The 16,946-nt window shown below is 39.3% G+C and overlaps 2 long non-coding RNA genes across 3 annotated transcripts; one reads left to right on the top strand and one right to left on the bottom strand.

The window, feature by feature from the left end:
* Window positions 1-40: 40 nt before the first annotated feature.
* Window positions 41-16,453, bottom strand: LOC111249230 (uncharacterized). 2 transcript variants are annotated; one of them, XR_015327005.1, is made up of 3 exons: window positions 16,165-16,453; window positions 15,027-15,154; window positions 41-3,655 (listed from the first exon to the last, which is right to left on the bottom strand). It is a non-coding gene; the product is annotated as an uncharacterized LOC111249230 (long non-coding RNA). The 2 variants fall into 2 exon arrangements; XR_015327006.1 differs by lacking the exons at window positions 15,027-15,154; window positions 16,165-16,453 and adding an exon at window positions 11,140-11,261.
* On the top strand, window positions 11,282-11,758 carry LOC147755922 (uncharacterized). Its single transcript, XR_015327008.1, has 2 exons — window positions 11,282-11,416; window positions 11,623-11,758. It is a non-coding gene; the product is annotated as an uncharacterized LOC147755922 (long non-coding RNA).
* Window positions 16,454-16,946: the final 493 nt, after the last annotated feature.

The raw sequence follows: 16,946 nt of genomic DNA, 5'->3' as shown, positions 1-16,946 counted from the left end.
AAAAACGTTAAAAGTACATTATATAGCTTAGCTAGTAAATTCGCTCGAGGAAAAAGTGCAGATCTGTATTTCTCTTAGTCCACAGTCATAGATAACGGTACATTTGGTGAACCTCGTTCTGGCTAACTGTCAACATGACGAATGCGCCAGCCTTTCTTTTCCCTTCGTACTTTTTATCTCATTGTAAACATAAGCATGATATTAAATAGTTCGTCTCATCCGTTCAATTGGCAAGCGACACAAAACTAGGCATATTCTGATAGAGATTCGGCCAAGACAAACAAAGGGTTAAAGCAGCAGACACAGCACTGGCCAAGGAGAATATAGGACGAAACTGCATATTTTACTTACTACCGAACGATACTTTTGCTGTCATTGGCCTAATCATTTAAATTTCCTTGATTTTTAATGTATAGCGTTTTAGTATTGGGTCAGCGTTAAAACGTGAGATGATTTAGATAAGGCTAAACGGAAAACAGAGATATCTAGCCAGTAGACTAAGAGATTGCCGAGCAAGTTTCCGGCCGATCTAGGTAGAGTTCCCCAAGGGAGTGTTTTTCAATAACATATGTAACACCGATTTCTAATTTAATAAGTTTGCCTTGAAGAAGTAGGCCTTGCGTCCGAAATCTCGCGTGTCGACCTTACTTGGTACGGTATGTAACCCCACAAAAGTGCATAGTTTCAATCAAGACCTAATCCAACTATACCACCAATCGACAGGTAGGGAAAGACTACTTAATAAATAGTCCGAACCTTTGTCTTGCGGTGCTGCCCTAGTCAAGCATTGTCTCAAACAACTAGCTCCTTCTAGCCGCCCGGTGGGATACTTAAAACAGCTTACAGAACCTTCGCAAATTTTAACACTAGTTTAATACAACTGCTGTCTTCAGATTTGGTTTGACAACACCTGAAAGACAGGACCTTGTTGTTTTCAGCGAAATTGTCATGTAGCAATGGCTGCTAAAATACACTCGCACCGATCAGAATCGACCTTAGAAGGAAAAGCTTCGAGGAAAAGTGGGATAATATTCAAGATAAACACCATTTGATTTCAAACTATTTTAGATACATTGTCGGCAAAATCTGATCTAAAATCTCAAATAATTAAACGCCTTACTGCTAGAAAGCGACATACGATGCTGCAGTACAATTTCCAGAAGCCTGATCACGAAACACCTTCGCTTTAACATACGCATGTGGACTTTGAGCAGGAAAAAACTATACTGCTGTAATCCACCGTGGCCATCTTACGAGGAGATTTATGCTCTGTAGATTATGGGTTCGTCCAGTAAGGGACCGAACAGCGCGTTGAAGGTCTGTTAAGGCGCAGTGGGACCGTCTTTGAAGACTGATATGAAGTTAAATACATTTGCAAGTTATTGACCTTATCGAGATAATAGGATATGTAAAATGAAAAATCGTAATTCATTTTCTTAGTTTGCTATTTCTTCGACAACATGGCCTGGGTGAGACAGCTGGGGTGGTCCCGTTACGCAAACAAAGGAAATTCGTCCTAACAAAAAAATCTATTCTCAGTCACTGGTCTATAACAAGTTGTTTCAGTACTAATGGTATTGAGCTGTAGCTGCATTTAAAGTGGATTTTACTAGTCGAGAAGGTCACACTGTCATCACATAATCGGGTGCAGAATGGCCACATAAAAAAAAGATATTGAATATATATATATATATATTGCAATCAATCGCTATTGATATCAAGAAATAACTGTGCCTAAATCGTCAACAGCCAGTTTAGGAATCTCCAGCTTCTCAACAAATGCGTACCACGGTGGTAAAAGAGTTTACATATGTCGAGCTAGGATGGCCCTTCTGTTTAATAAATGATGGCTTAGCTTAAGTGTGTGATGAGCATCTGAGATGTCATCATTCCATTATCGAATTGTACCAAATAGTTATCTAATCTAGCGTATGTAGCGGGATATCGCTATTCGTTGATATCGTCCAGGCTACTGCCTGCTTTCCTGCCATGCCAATACCGCGTCCCAATAGAGTAATTTTCAATAGAATCGTCGGTGGCTGGCATTTTGGAAGCCGGGCTTGAAAACATAAAGGACAGTCGACGCATAGATACGCATACTTGGTTTTAAACCCTGACCTTTTTTAGGCCGCACAATACATAGATTCCTGGCCCATATCTCGTCCATAGAATTCGACTAATATATCCAAACTACGCGTTAGCTTGCAGTCGTTGCTTCCGCTTCTAGCGAGTTATACTACGTAGTTCGAGTCTAAATCTCCTTTGGAAGAAATCATTCGACCGGGACAACGTAAAAACGTTGTGATGAATTCATTTATGTTGTAGCTTTATACCGTATCTATGTAACGGGTTTCCTGCTTCCGCAACGTGTGAGCGTGTGTGTGTGTGTGTGTGTCCTTCGATTTATTACCGATGTTGCTACGTGTCTGAGCTGCAAAAATACGGTCAATTTGCAATTCTCTGGATAGAGTGGAAGGCATATAATACTGAGAAAACATATTTTATCCTTTAGCAGAAGCTGAATCCATCCCATACAAACGTCATTTGTAAAGTGCATACAATTCTGTACCAACTAGGAGCATATCATCATCATACACACTGTCGATGCCCAATAAACATAAGATGTAAGTCAAGGGACATAACTCGTTGTTCTTATTGAATATACATTAAAAAAAAAATGTAAAACGGGACGCTTCACCAGTACGTTGATTATGGCGTGGGCACGTCGACAGTCTTTTAGGACATCATCTATATTAAGCTCACGCACAGGCGCCCGTATTGGAAATTGAACAATTAGCCACTGTAGGAACCATGTCCCATGTTAAGAAGTGGGTCCGAAAAAATGAAGGACTCCTTTCCCGATTTACAGTGTATATAGTTTTTTTTTCAACCTTTTGTAACCGTGCGCTTGCCTTTAACCAAGAAACACGAGGAAGTCCGAAACAACTTAGCATTTATTGCCATGCTTAGGTGCCTTCAACTAAAAACTTAAATTAGGATGTACTATTATCTACAGGCATGACAGATTGACCCTCACGATGTGAGGTACTGATTTCGTCCTATTCTTGTCTTAATTGCACCAGTCAGTATTTACGCCTTTAGACGGTCATCCCTTCGCTTCATAAACAGCAATATTAGCAAATTCGGATTACGTCCTTTAACAATCGTTATGACTCTTAGTGGGCGGAAAAGACGGGAAAACGTCAACGATTTACATTCGACCCAAAGCCTACGTTTTTACAGCAGGAAAAAATTTTCTACAGCAATTTTGGCCTTGCAAAACCGAAGAAAATCAACCGATCTGTTCAGTGTTTCGTTCCGTGTCACATAAGGCCCGACCCACAGGGGCACCATTTTCAAACTATCGCTAGCTCAAAACAATAACAACTATAAGAATACCAATTGTAATACTGGCCCGAAAATAGGCCAGGTGAGCTGGATGCAAAAAATAAGATTACAAGAGCGTGGATATGGGACGGCTTGTACAAAAATAGTACGCTTAATCTATTGCTCCGTTCGCTTCGGCTTCATCCAACGCAAAAACGTGGTTATCGGGAGTAACATTCGACGTTGTTTTGTTGCTGTTGAAGATGGGCTTTGGTTAAAACGAAGCTCACGGAAACTTGCGGGCGTTCAATATACGTTCAAGGCTTCACTGAAATTCGAAAAAAATGCACAGGGCACATTTTAACAGTTAGGACAATCCAATTAAGTTTAAATTTTTTACTAACGGTAGAGCAGTTGTCTATGTTTATCCTGGATCGCACGATGTTGGTACAGCGAGAAGTTTGAGAAGCTTCAACTTCGGGAAATTATTCTAGAAAATAAACAAGCAGTTTGGGTTAAGAAACAGTAGAAATTCGGTGATTTTTCTTGTTTTCACTAGTAACTATTTCTATTGACTCGTTGACATAGTCAAGTATAATTTAAGTATACATCAGTTATCAGCATATCAGATTAATTTTAAATGCAACGAGAGCGTCTTATCTCTTAAACTCTAGAACTCGCGGGACTTTAGCAGTCAGAAATTTAGCACTCAATCGTCTCTTTTAAAGGTACTCTCCGTAAGATCCCTTTGGAACAGTACGTCTTCAACTATTGAAGCAAAACATCGTCTTTTGTTGTACATTTCAGAGTTACTCAGCCTAATCAACATTATACTCAGTACGGGAGCTTTTTTTCTCACCTAGAATATAACATAAATTTCTTTTCCGGAGGTCCAAAAGGCAAATTGAGTAACTGTCGCCGGACCGCTCTTATAGAAATTTCACGTTAATCAAACCACGAACGGATTACAAAGTAGATCGACACCCGTGATCATATCAATGTCCTTCGTAGTTCTTATCATGTAGATTTGTTAGTCTGCTTATATGGGGTCGATAGGATGGTGATGCGCATGTAACATTTACCCACCTATACTTTCAATAATAATAAACCGCTTGCCCTGGCGATTTATGTTTATGTTGGCCTTTCTATAAGCGCTGTTGTTATTACTCCCAACGTTCGTTGGGACGTTGGAACGTCGACTACGACTTTGGAGAGAAATTTTCCTATAAACTCGACAGTCCTTTATCGTTAGTTTCAGGATTATTTGTGTGTGACTGTTCTTTACGACGCTAAGTTGAATGCATTTAATCGACTGTTAGGGTAAGAGTTATGTAAGTGTTACAATGCAATTGTTTGACTTGAGGTATTGCCGTGTAGCATTGTAGTCGTACGTAATACCTGCATGTTGTCTATCGGTTTTACTTTTGAGTGCACGTTCATTAACCGATTTCGATTGAAACGTGGATATTCTACAGGGGCATTTTCTTCCTGAAGTGTTGCAAGCCAAATGGTATCTTTACCAAGTTTGAAATTGCCACCTATGCCAAAAAAGAGAACATGCTATCTACGAGGGCAGTTCGATTTTTGAAGGCCGTTTGTTCCATCGGGTTTCATATGCTCCATCAATGCCCGCTGAATCTACCGGCTGAAATTTAAATTCATCGTACATTCATAGAAAATATTAGTGATTGATTTTAGCTGCAGATTTAAAATACAAGACTATCTTACTGGAAGGCTGGGATGATTTTTAAAAAATTCAGACATTTAAATTCGTACTGCATTAGCTGAAATACATTTTGACATAGTACTAGCAGGACTGCTACGTCTAATCAAGTGATTTATCTACGAGGTAGGCCAAATTTTCGTTCATTTTTTATTTGCATTAAATCAGTTTCGTTGAAGTTGTTGTGCGCATCGACGGGCGATATTGGTAAGTACTTGCCAGGCTCATGTAGCGGCTAAGGGTAATATGGACCGTCCGTAGACACAGCAGAGGGCGCCGTTCCTGGTCATTTTACTGTATGCTAATTACTGCCATTTATTTTTACTTAAGGACAAATATTTATTTTCCCTACCCCCATATCCGTGTGCCTTTTGGCCATTCTTTTATGTTTATTTAACCAGTGGCAGGTGTATAGCTTTTACATTTTGCGCATTGAATTGCTCCGGTGATCACTGTCACGCCTATTTAAAAAACTGCAATCGCTTGGTCAAACCCACGAAAAGTTGGCTTTTCCTGAAATCTGGACCCCGATGTAAAGAACAATACGCCATGTTTTTTTTCAGTTGGTCGTCTACTATACGTATCTTCTTGAACTTATCTGAGAGACTCGTGAAATAGCGCTGTAACAATATGCCGTAAGAGCTATTGCCCAACATCAAAATTTAAACCAACGATTGTCTTAGTAGAGCACTCAAACAGATGCGTACTAGCCACCCGGACCAAGCCAGTTCTCTCGTTATCGCATTATACCCATAACCACGTACGGCAGTCGACTCTTCATATCGTTTCTGAGCCACGATTGATCGATTCGACTGTAACAAGGTTATGCAGCTCGAAGATACACGACCAATAGCTTCAACGCTGTCTCTACTCACACTGGACAAATGTTTGGCTTGTACAAACGTTTTCAGTTTCAAGCCCGATATTGCTTGAATTAAATGTTGTTTCAGACGGTTGGCCACTTCCGCTACGGAACGAAGTGAGTCCATGCCCGCTTTCGGACCTAGGTTATTTTTTACCCCTCTAACTTTAGTAGGCAAATACACTCACGATGGCATAGACTTTCGTTCAATTAGGCTAAAACCACAACGTTCGCCTCAGCTAATCTTCAAAAAGAAGGATGACATCATCGTTTCTATGTTTCCCTTTTCTTCGACTATTTCTTTGAGAACGTCCGACTTTATTTTGGTATCAAACCTGGCGTTGCGCAAAGGCGGTGATTCCCAGCATTAATTGAATGAAAGAAATTTAACTCGTGTTTTTTTTTCTTAAATTTGGACAGTTTACCATCAGCCTCGGCAATTTGTGGGTAGCCTTATTTAATGTGTTTGTATCATTCCACGATGGTCAAAAGAATACACACAATTTAAAGTTTACCAATTTGAAGTCGACAAGTTTAGAAAATAGAGTGAAATAAACGAGAAGCTGACACCCGAAATACTAGGTTGGAATATGAAAAGAGCGTCGGTGTATTTACATGCTAAAGGACCTTCATGCTTTACAGTAACCTCGCTTGATTTTGCATTTACAGTTTGAAGATAGGTAATTTAAGCGCATATGAGAACTCTTCGTTCTTCATCCGCTCTCATTTCTAAATCAGTAGTAAGTCATCGCCGAACAAAAGACTAGAGATCCGAAAGGGCATACGGCCTTCGTATCGACGTGGATGGACAAACATAATGTATTATTTAGCTGCAACTAAAGTTTGTATGGTTGCGTCATAGACTGTTATAGGACATTATGACTATGAAAGAATCCGCGAAGCAAGATTATACATGCGCTTAAACTACTAAGTGTCAAGCTTAACTATATCCTGGAGAAGATAACTGCATATCTAGTAGTAATACTTTTTCCTTAGTAAGAGGCTTACGTTTCAGTGAAAACTATACCGCTTTATCACAAGTCTTGTCTAGCTACTGATCGAACATAGTTCGTTTATGCTTCTTTTTGTATGTAGCATTTTATGTTGATCTTCCTTTTCTCGAAAAATAACTAGGCATTTTACGTCTGTACTTGCACTAAATAGAGCATTTCTTTGTTACGCACCGGAATTGGACAAAGACTCTGTATATTCGTGGGGGTCTAACATAGACATGGACATCAATCAGTGCTTACATGGTCTGTACTAAAACCGTCATTTATATAGAAACCGTTTCCAAAGACAATAAGTTTTTTCAAAGTCTCTCGCAAATCTAATCTGTCCCACCTCGTCGTTTTAAGGTTAAATGAAGTATCGCACAAGCTTCAAGCCAACTGAAGTGTGACTACCTTGGCGATTCGACTCTATTCGACAGGTCTTTAATAGGCAACTGTTCATATCAAAACCACACATATATGAAATATGACTGAACCTGCAGAGGCGTAAGTATCTGATCTAGGATGTGGGCATGAAGTGTCGAAGCGCAGACACGCCTCGTTTCGTTCCAGCCATCTAAAGAAGCGATGCACAATGGAACACGCGAAGACCAGAAACATTTATTTGTCTTTGTGAATAAATATGAGATCTTTTTCGCTTTTATCCAACCTTGCGTAGTGTTGGAAGTTTAAAAGTATCTGTTTTACATCTGTTAAGTAAAATGTGGTAACAAGCTATAATTAGGACTCACAAACTGTCAAGTGTCTTTTTTTGTACAGATATATACTATACTTTTCAATAAGATAATAACCTTTTACATGGATGCTACAGCGAATCGTCAGAGGTTACAAAATGTGGTTACTCCGTCCATACTCGTTTACTACTACAGAATATTATAATTATTTTTAGTTAGTCAATGAGCGTAAACTTTCCATAACAAGCAGGTACTTAATATATCTGTTATAACTATACAAATACAATATGTACGTATAGTTAAGAAACACTTATATTGAGATACTTGCTTTACTGTAGCCGATATCAATATTCAAAGAAACTTTTCGAGTCTTCCCAGTCTCATTAGCAAATAGCTGGTGACAATAGGCCCCAGCGAAAGCCGAAAGGGACATAGTCATCGCTTACATAGGCCATTCTTCTAACATGCAGATCGATTTAGAACAGTCGACGCGATGTACAGGTACAACTCGTACTGGCCGATCTTATCGACTTTTGAGGACGCACTTCGTGGCGCTGAAGCGTACTCTTCTTGGGCCGATCGCGCGTTCGATATATATGACGCTTTATGTGGTAACACCCAAACTAGATGTTCACCTAATCATAGACGCCCATTTTCGTCGTAATTGATACAGATGCACTTCCTACAGATATGTACAAAGGCGCATGCATGTAATGACGAAAATACTGGAAAAGGATATTATATTGAGGAGTGGCTTGATATCAGGCCTCGGTGTACATTGGGCTTGGTCGAAATGCACCAATACATTTGCCATATAAAACCTTATTAATTAATGCATTGCAAAATAGTCAAGTTGGATAAATTGAAGAAAGCATAGTTGGTAGATTGATTTTCCTCATTTCTATTTTTATGTTGGTGAAGATTAGGCATTTAGTCTATTGTAGGACACAGTGCATTTTGTCAAATTCATGACGATGAATCCTAAATCAGCATTTTTTTGTATCAAAAATGACCACAAAGCTTACAAGGACTCTATCAATACCAAGAATGGTTGTCGGCTTCTCTTCCCTGCAAATCTGGATTTTTGAACCTGATCATTTCGTCTAATGCCTAAAACCTTACCAAGATGAACATATTCATCGGATGTCACCGTGTAGTTGTGACCTGCCGCCATACATACATACATATGTGCGTCACTTCGTCATGGCAAGCACGGGTCACCAGCGAATATTTGTAATTGAAAAAAAACAGTTATTTTTAGAACAAAACCATTTATAGCCACAGGAAATAGTGTGTCGCCTTTACAGTTCGAACGAGTATTAACTTTTATATGATCTCTTCACAAGGAGGGGCGAATTCGTACTGGGCTTGAAAACAACTTTTTTTTTTTTTAATCCAAGGCCCTCATTGCAAGTTTTCGTGTGCGTCCTTTAAAATTCGAGGATGATTTGCCTGAAGTAAAGCGATTATTCTCGATAAAACTGAGATTTAGGAAGCAAAAAGTTTTTCTTGCTAATAATTATGAATCTTTAACGCAGTGCTTAGCGGCTTTTTTCGAGATGATAGTATCTATTACCATTTGAATTGTTTGGATACGAGACGAGTAGATTTTTTGTCCCTTTCGTATTATCTGGCCTCAGTAAACGTGGCCGTCGGAAATGGCGCCTTTAGAATATCTGTTTGCGTATGAATACAATCTTAGGAATAGGTCATAAGGAAAGTTCAGAGTTTCGCAAAACACCCTAAATTTATTTATTCTAGTGGCTTAGAGCCATTAGTAACATCGCATTGTGCGAGAACATGTTAAGTTCGGTGAGTTAGTTTCTCATTAACTTAGCACCGGTGCGAATTGTCACAGTGTTTGCATGGCATCAAAGCACTGATCCTGCACGACAAAACGGATGAAGACGTACGTGAAAGGCCTAGTTGTAAAGTCATTACCGCGATCACATAGTTGTTACGACCTGTTCATTTCGTAGCACTTTCCATTTGCTTATAAATAAATTATCTTATAAATAAGATCGCAAGCAGTATCTATATTTTGAATCTAACAATCGAGATTGGCTTGGTAGCGGTGCGAATTACGTTTGTGTGCATGTGACGTACGTCCATATATTATATACGTAGGTGCTACGCTCGAATTAAAGGCAACTTTCACAGGTTGTTTGTCGTAACGGGCATGAGTTTATCAACTACTCTTAAAAGTAGGCGGCAACCAGTTCTCTCTAGAACGAAATAAAAAAAAATTGGCACAGCGTATCAGAGTAGGTAGCTTTTAGAATTACAGCCAAAATAAGCCATTATCCGCTCGTGTCATCTCCTCCCACTAAATGAACATTGCCACAATTCGCAGGTAGATATACAATTCAGCTTTGAACTATGGTCTGGCGATGAGCCGCACGAGGCTGTCACTACGAAGTTCCTCTACTAAATCGAGTGGTACTTCACTTTTGAGGCGCATGTGGACGATGGCTTATCTGAAGCAAAGCAGCACCAGAACGATTGTTACCTCTGCTGTCTGATGAGCTAATGCGAGGCACTGAAGTATCATTGCCGATTCTATGGTCTATAGAAGAGAAGAGCCCCTTTTTTTGCGTATGTATTCACATATTTCATTAGTCATCTAGCTAGCTTTTTTTTTCTCACTTATTTTCCTATATGTTACGATTAGAACTTACTTAACTGTGCAATACATTTTCTTACGAAACTGGATTTTTCGAAACCCTGTTTAAATTCAAGTAATGCTAAAGTTATCACGCTGAACAATTTAGGCCAAACACTATTACTAATGAAAGCTTTGACAGCGAAGGTGATCCTTTTCTTTCGACGTAGTCCGCATGTTTCATGAAGGTGGCCAGTTTTTACCATTTTAGAAAGTGAAATCTTTGAAAGGGCAACAGTGTCATATGCAAATCAAGGTTGCGTTTAAGTATGCTAATTCGAGAAATACGCGTGAATGTACGAAATCAACGATTTCACAGGTATTCGCGCTTGCTGCGATATCTTCTGCGAGGTTTAGGCCGACCGTAGTATACCTGTATTTCCCAGTACAATGGTCTCCGTTTACCAAGAAGTTGGTAACGACCGACGCAACTGTTTTGCGTAACTTAAACTTTTTAGCACATATTTGATTCCAGTCTCTCCAGTTATCTATCAGTCAGTGCTAAATATGCTGTGCTCATCGGCACACACCTCGCTTAACACATTTGTTATTTCCAGCTTGTGGTTCAACAGCTTTTCAATACCTACATGTACAATACGAGTAACAAACGATTTGGTCAGTTAGCCGTCTTCTGCGATATACAGTGACAGCTGCATACACATGTATGCATAAGTTTTCGCAGTTAGCTCTTGATGACATCAGGTATCCCCTTTTGCGTGCCTTTAGGTAGAATTTTCGACATTGTACTGGGATTTTCAGGTACGATTCAATCAAAGAACGAAGCGATTCTGTTGTGACTTGATCGCTAGGTGTAACAAGTGCATTAGTTCTGGTTATTACGAGGATGGTATATATACGCAGAGTAGCATATTACAAACCTGCCGCGCTCAACCGAACGACTTATTGCGTCATTTATCTCCTCCGCTGTTACTCGAGGTCCATGGCGCGTTCTCTCAAAATTTGAAAAGCGGAGAGCCAGTGGCTTGCAGGATCGAATCTCTCAAAATACGAGCTCGGGTTTTCGCTTTTACATAGCACTACTACAAAATGGCCAAGCTATCTGTTCGCTTTCTCCAGTCGAAATAGACAACTGTCGCCAGTACCTGCGTTTGGTAGAGGAACAGTCATCTGATGCCGCTGTAACGTGGCTTGGCGGTAATTTCGAACGAAGCTCAAGATTTTAATTTTAGGTTTATGCGTTATTCAATGTAAATAAATTCTACTTTATATATATAATATTGAATAATATATAAATACTAAGTGCCGCTAAGTGTTGTATTAATAATATCATCTGCATAAACTACATATTGTAAATAGGGTAATTAGACGCTGGCTAAGTTTATCCAACTTCGATATTACAGGAGATGTTGAGATGAGCGTCTCACTCGCCTCCCAACTGGCTATCGCTGACCAACGTGCCAATAGAATCTTCTACCACAAAACATCATGCTTACAACAGGATATATATATAAATAAATTGTAACTCGATTTCGTAAATGAAGATCTATAATATAATGGCAGTTTTAGGAATGTGTGAATGCCGTTCACACTGAGAAGGGGTCTCAGCTATAGCGTGCATGGTCGATTAGCTAGATTTGATTTTGATTGTCAAAACAACTTGGACGTATCAAAGGCGCGTAGAGACCGTATCTAGCGTTAGACAACTTGGTAGTTTGTGTAAATCAGATTCATACTCTTATAGATTTGGACTGATACGAATAGACGGTGATTTCGTGCCAGAACCTAAAATAACGCTTAGGCTCATGAGCTGCAATAGGAGGTTACCGCTTACGTCACGTCGATAGCGGCACCCAGTATCCTAAAACTACTCAATTAGTAAACGATCCATAGTGTATCAATAATTAATATATATATCCAGGTAAGGTTCTACCTGTGCGTACACCTACAAACGCTATACATATGCACACGTGATTTGGATGAAATTTAAAAATGGTCCTCTTGAACAGCTATTTTATGAGTCTCAACATCAGACAAATTGTAGACAAGCGTTTGATTTCCAGATGTCGAAGTGGACGCCCGCCGCTAAGTCTCGTCGCCTTTATTTTTGCTATTTTTATGCTGTTACGCTCGCGCCTCACAAATAACATACGCGAGTATTGTCTCTCATCTATAAATGCATACGCATCGAAAGCCCTCCATAAAAGTGTATAAAAAGTAATATTATGTAAATATACAATGAACTGTATGCACGCGGACGGCTTGACCTGCGGGCACCTCTCCATCGTTCTAGGTGCTTCACTGTGTTAGCAGTTCCTATCTTCTACAGCCGCGTGACAGTGCAGCAATCGGGTTTGCTCGTCATTCGTATTCGTCCAATTTTTCCGAGACAAAAGCGTTTAAATCTACTACGGCCTCATGGCCCTAATTCTCTTTGTATATAAGTTCTGTCCCAGTTAAATTTCGCGATATCTGCACTACAGGTCTGTTAAGCTGAATCAAACTATTTCAGGCTTTAATAAAGTCTACTTGACTACAGGTGTCTATTCGCGCCACAATAGAGTGCGCATTAGACAGCTTCTCGATTTGCAGTGACCGGTAACGTTAACTGATGTCTTCGTCAACGTTTGTGTCTAATGTATAAAAAGTCGCCATTTTCGATTCGGAACATGGCTACGAATATAGCCAGACTTGTTCGTTCTACTTAGTAAAAACTGTTCTAGTACTTAGTACTATAAAATTATCGTAGGCTGTAATAGACTGCTTTATAAACTGTAAAAGACAGCTTTATAAGCGAAATCTCGAACACTTTCGCAGTGTGCTTAGTCGTGGTTCTTCTTAGGCACTGAATAAATGCAGATTGTACTTGGCTCGTATCAAATAGAGTAATCTCGTTTATCGTCTTATTATAGATTTACATGCTATATGAATGAAGAATAGGGAACGAAAAATGGATTTGGTTTCTGCACGTAAGACAGAGAATGCTGACGGATACTGAAGGGTAAAACATCTTGTAATACGTTTTAGTGAAAAAAACTGTGTGACTTCTCTGTGATTTCATTTTCACGACTAAATAGGTTCAAACCGCTTACTTTACCGCATAAACGACTTTTTATTTATTTTTTTAAAATAAAATTTTGTATTTTGCAAACTAAGTAATGAAAATATTGTTTTTGCAAGGTCGATCAAAGAGAGAGGATGGGCATAGCGCTCCTTAGGTTCGGGCTTAAACGCCTTTAAAAATGAAGCTGAAATCACGTACGTGAAGCTTTTGAAATTGTCGTTTCTAAATTAATAGTCAATCCATGCCCTACAGAACGTTTTTTTCCTATAAATAAAGTTTAGCTATAAACGATTGTCAAACTTCTACCTGTTTAAGCCCTATGTCGTTTACCTGTAAAGTATAGAATAGTTTTGAAAATAAAAAGACGCGACCTTCACAAAACGGATTAAAGGATTGCAAATCTTCAGCTCTGTTCCAAATGAGCTGATGGTGTGTACTTGCAGAGAGTGACTACAGAGTATTATGTATCAGTAAATACGGCATTGCGGTGCAAAGCAACTATTTATATGCTTTCGGGGCATTTTTTTACAACGTACCAAGGGTAATAGATAATCTGTAGAGGCGAGTTAGTACATGCCTTTCAGTAAGGGCTGCCCTTTGCTTTTTACAGTTTTGCCGTTGAGATTCTTCTACTTACACAGCAAATGTTCATAATAGAAGATCGGAAACTATTATACAGAGTTCTACGAGTACGGTCCCGATTGAAATGCACCTTTAACGGTAGGTAAATTTGTCGAAAATATTTTTTTATATGTAATGTATTAACTAGGATACAATTGTACCATGCTACCCTCAAGTTACTAGACCCACTAATATGTAATAATTCCGACACTGATCAAGTCTCACCAACTAAACATTTAAAAAAAAAAAGCTACCGGGCTACATTTTGTGAGATGTCGATGGGTGCACTAATCAGTATTTTGTCCACGTAGTGACGTGATTCGTAGTAAACTAAATCATAAGTAAACGGTAATGCTCCGGCATATGTATACAGTTTTCTTTAAACTGAAGTGTCTTTTGAAAAATTCGGAATTGAACCTAAACACACAAACCGATGCAATCGGCATGATGTAGGAAAACTTCGTACGCAAGACGAATACAATGCGTCGTATTACCAAGGAATCGAAAACGTTTAGCACACTGTGCGATACAATTGATTTTAGAGTGTTTGGAAAAATAACATTATAGATGGCTTTCTCGTCCTCGAAAATAACGACCACCGACAAGTGGCAGGCAAATCGCTGATGGCGAAAATGCGCGCGAACAATTTAAAAAATCCTAGTGGAAGCTTGCGTATGCACTAACGTTCATAATGACAAATAGTAATTATGTATAGGCTTGTGCTTCATTGTAGGCTAAAAACAAAGCGGTCTCGCTGGTAGTTACCTAGGAATGAACTGTTGTTACATGTATTTAGCCTGCGCGTACAGTTAGACATAAACAGTACGTTTAAACGATTAGTCATAGATATCGCAACGTGTCTGAGATTAATTTCAGTGGTGATCAGATGTTGTTAACTGAGCCGGGATGAAAAATATTCCTATTCAGGCAAACACTACAAATTGGCAAGACATAGGAAATTGCCGTCTCGTTAACTCTTCGTTAAATTAACATAGTCGCTTCAAAGCTGACACGCCGTCGTACGAAATTAAATATATATTATGTATTAATTTCTGATTTGTTTTAACTAACTACATAACGAATAATATAGTAGACGTTTTACGCATATATTATGGTACGTACAAAGCGGGTTGAAGGTTCTTTCAGCCGTTTCCTTGTTTCCATGAAGGCCCGGGTAGTATGTGCCAGACACTGCAGGAGTAACCTCATTTAGGTTAGCACGTGTAAACCTTCGCGTCTTTACCCGTACGCTGTAATGGAACACTTCGTCGAAAGAAAAACTACATATATAATAAGCACGTTTGTTTCAATGCAGCACACATTTCATACTGACAGGTTCGACCAGTGTGAACTATAGTGTCTCATATCTACCACTCATACTTACGACACACTCAACACTTTTAGCTATGAACCTTTTGGCAGTAGGTCATTGGAACCACCTATTTTTCAGGTACAGCTCTAGGAACTTGCCCTCGTTAGGGGGTCTAATCGGAGCGGATCTTGCTACGCTTAGGTGGAGTTCTCCCAATATATCTATGAAACAGCAATGGCAATCTATAATGGCAACCAATGATCTAAATAATTACTCATTGTCTCTTATTTATTTCCCTGATTATTACTATTATTTAGTGATAATTTTTGCCAACTTGCTTGGCAGCATACTTGTTAGTTATCGTCACCATAACAATATACCTGAAGAAATGCACGGTAGCCACCAAGATTGCGCCATCTTGTGAATATTTTTCGGGGTATAGCAACCAGTGCAGCAACGAAATGGTGAATATCGTACGAAATGGGTTGACGGATAGCAGTCCTTCTATTTCCAAATATTACTATGAATTCAGTGGCCCATTTGGATGGTGAGTCCAGACCCATCCATATACCCGTCCAACAAAACGAGTATTTTGATGCTTAAATCAAATGACCGATATATACGCTAGGAGACCCTCAGTGTTAATGCCGACATATCGTTAATACAAAACTGTTCAACATGAATGTGCCCTTACTATATGCAAGACTATCTTAAATTAAATAGAACTTAAGCCAGGCCCTTTACGTCGATATCATAAAGGTACAATCCACGCCCGCAGGGTCAGAAATGGCACCTTAAAATGTGCCTACCTATGTTTCATTTCATACTTTCTCGTTATACATTATGGGTGCTACAGGTATATACAGGTTTTCTTGGAGAACAGTCCATTTCGAAATCGATTTCTAGAGATAACAATCGTCCCAAACTACGTTAGACATGTTTACTTACAGCAATAGTGGGGTTTGGATGCAGTGTTGAAGTGGGTGCATTCTAGTCGGACAAGAGGCGTTGGCAAATCGTTGAAAGCAATCTATCGATCCGTATCCGGCAGGGGAACATTTCTATCCGTCCACTCGGCAGTCATACCATTGGCCGCGTTGGAAAAGCTCGTACGATGGGCAATCAAAGCCAATCGGCATACATCCATTTTGGTACCTAATAAAATCCTTTGCGTACGAAGTCGTCATCATGTGAGTGCATACAGCAAATCTGAAGATGTTGTTCGTGGGCGCGGTGTTGACTTCAACCAATATGAAAGTAGAATAAAATAAAAATAAAGATACGGCACTTTGTAAGCGCGCTGAATTAGCAAATAATTAGATCGAAAGTAATATATTGGAACCCACAGCTACCAAAAAGAAAACCAAAGAAAGGTAGGGACCGAAGTTTAGAATAGCCATTAATTAATTATCTACTAAACTCAGGGACACATGAAGTAGTCTGGTTTGGAGACCAATTTCGTGCTGGGAAAGGTCAGCCGTCCGATGCAGCCTCTAGGAGATGTACCGCATCCAACACTCGAAATATTTTTCTAAGAGCAGCCAGTATACAACAGTCCAAGGGCCAACGAAACAAAGTGGTTTTATGCATTACGCCAGAATGGGTGTAGTTGTTTCGGAAACATTTTCTTAGATATTTTGTACCCAGGTTCTTTATTACAGATTTACCACCCATTTACGATTTCGACTCTTATCTTATAAGAAGTACTAACAGAAATGTATGTGTATTGC

Source organism: Varroa destructor, unplaced genomic scaffold (assembly GCF_002443255.2).
Source record: "Varroa destructor unplaced genomic scaffold, Vdes_3.0 BEIS01000004.1, whole genome shotgun sequence".
In the NCBI taxonomy this organism is placed as follows: Eukaryota; Metazoa; Arthropoda; class Arachnida; order Mesostigmata; family Varroidae; genus Varroa; species Varroa destructor.
Note: the sequence above shows the minus strand (reverse complement) of the source record. Positions and strands in the feature narration are given on the sequence as shown.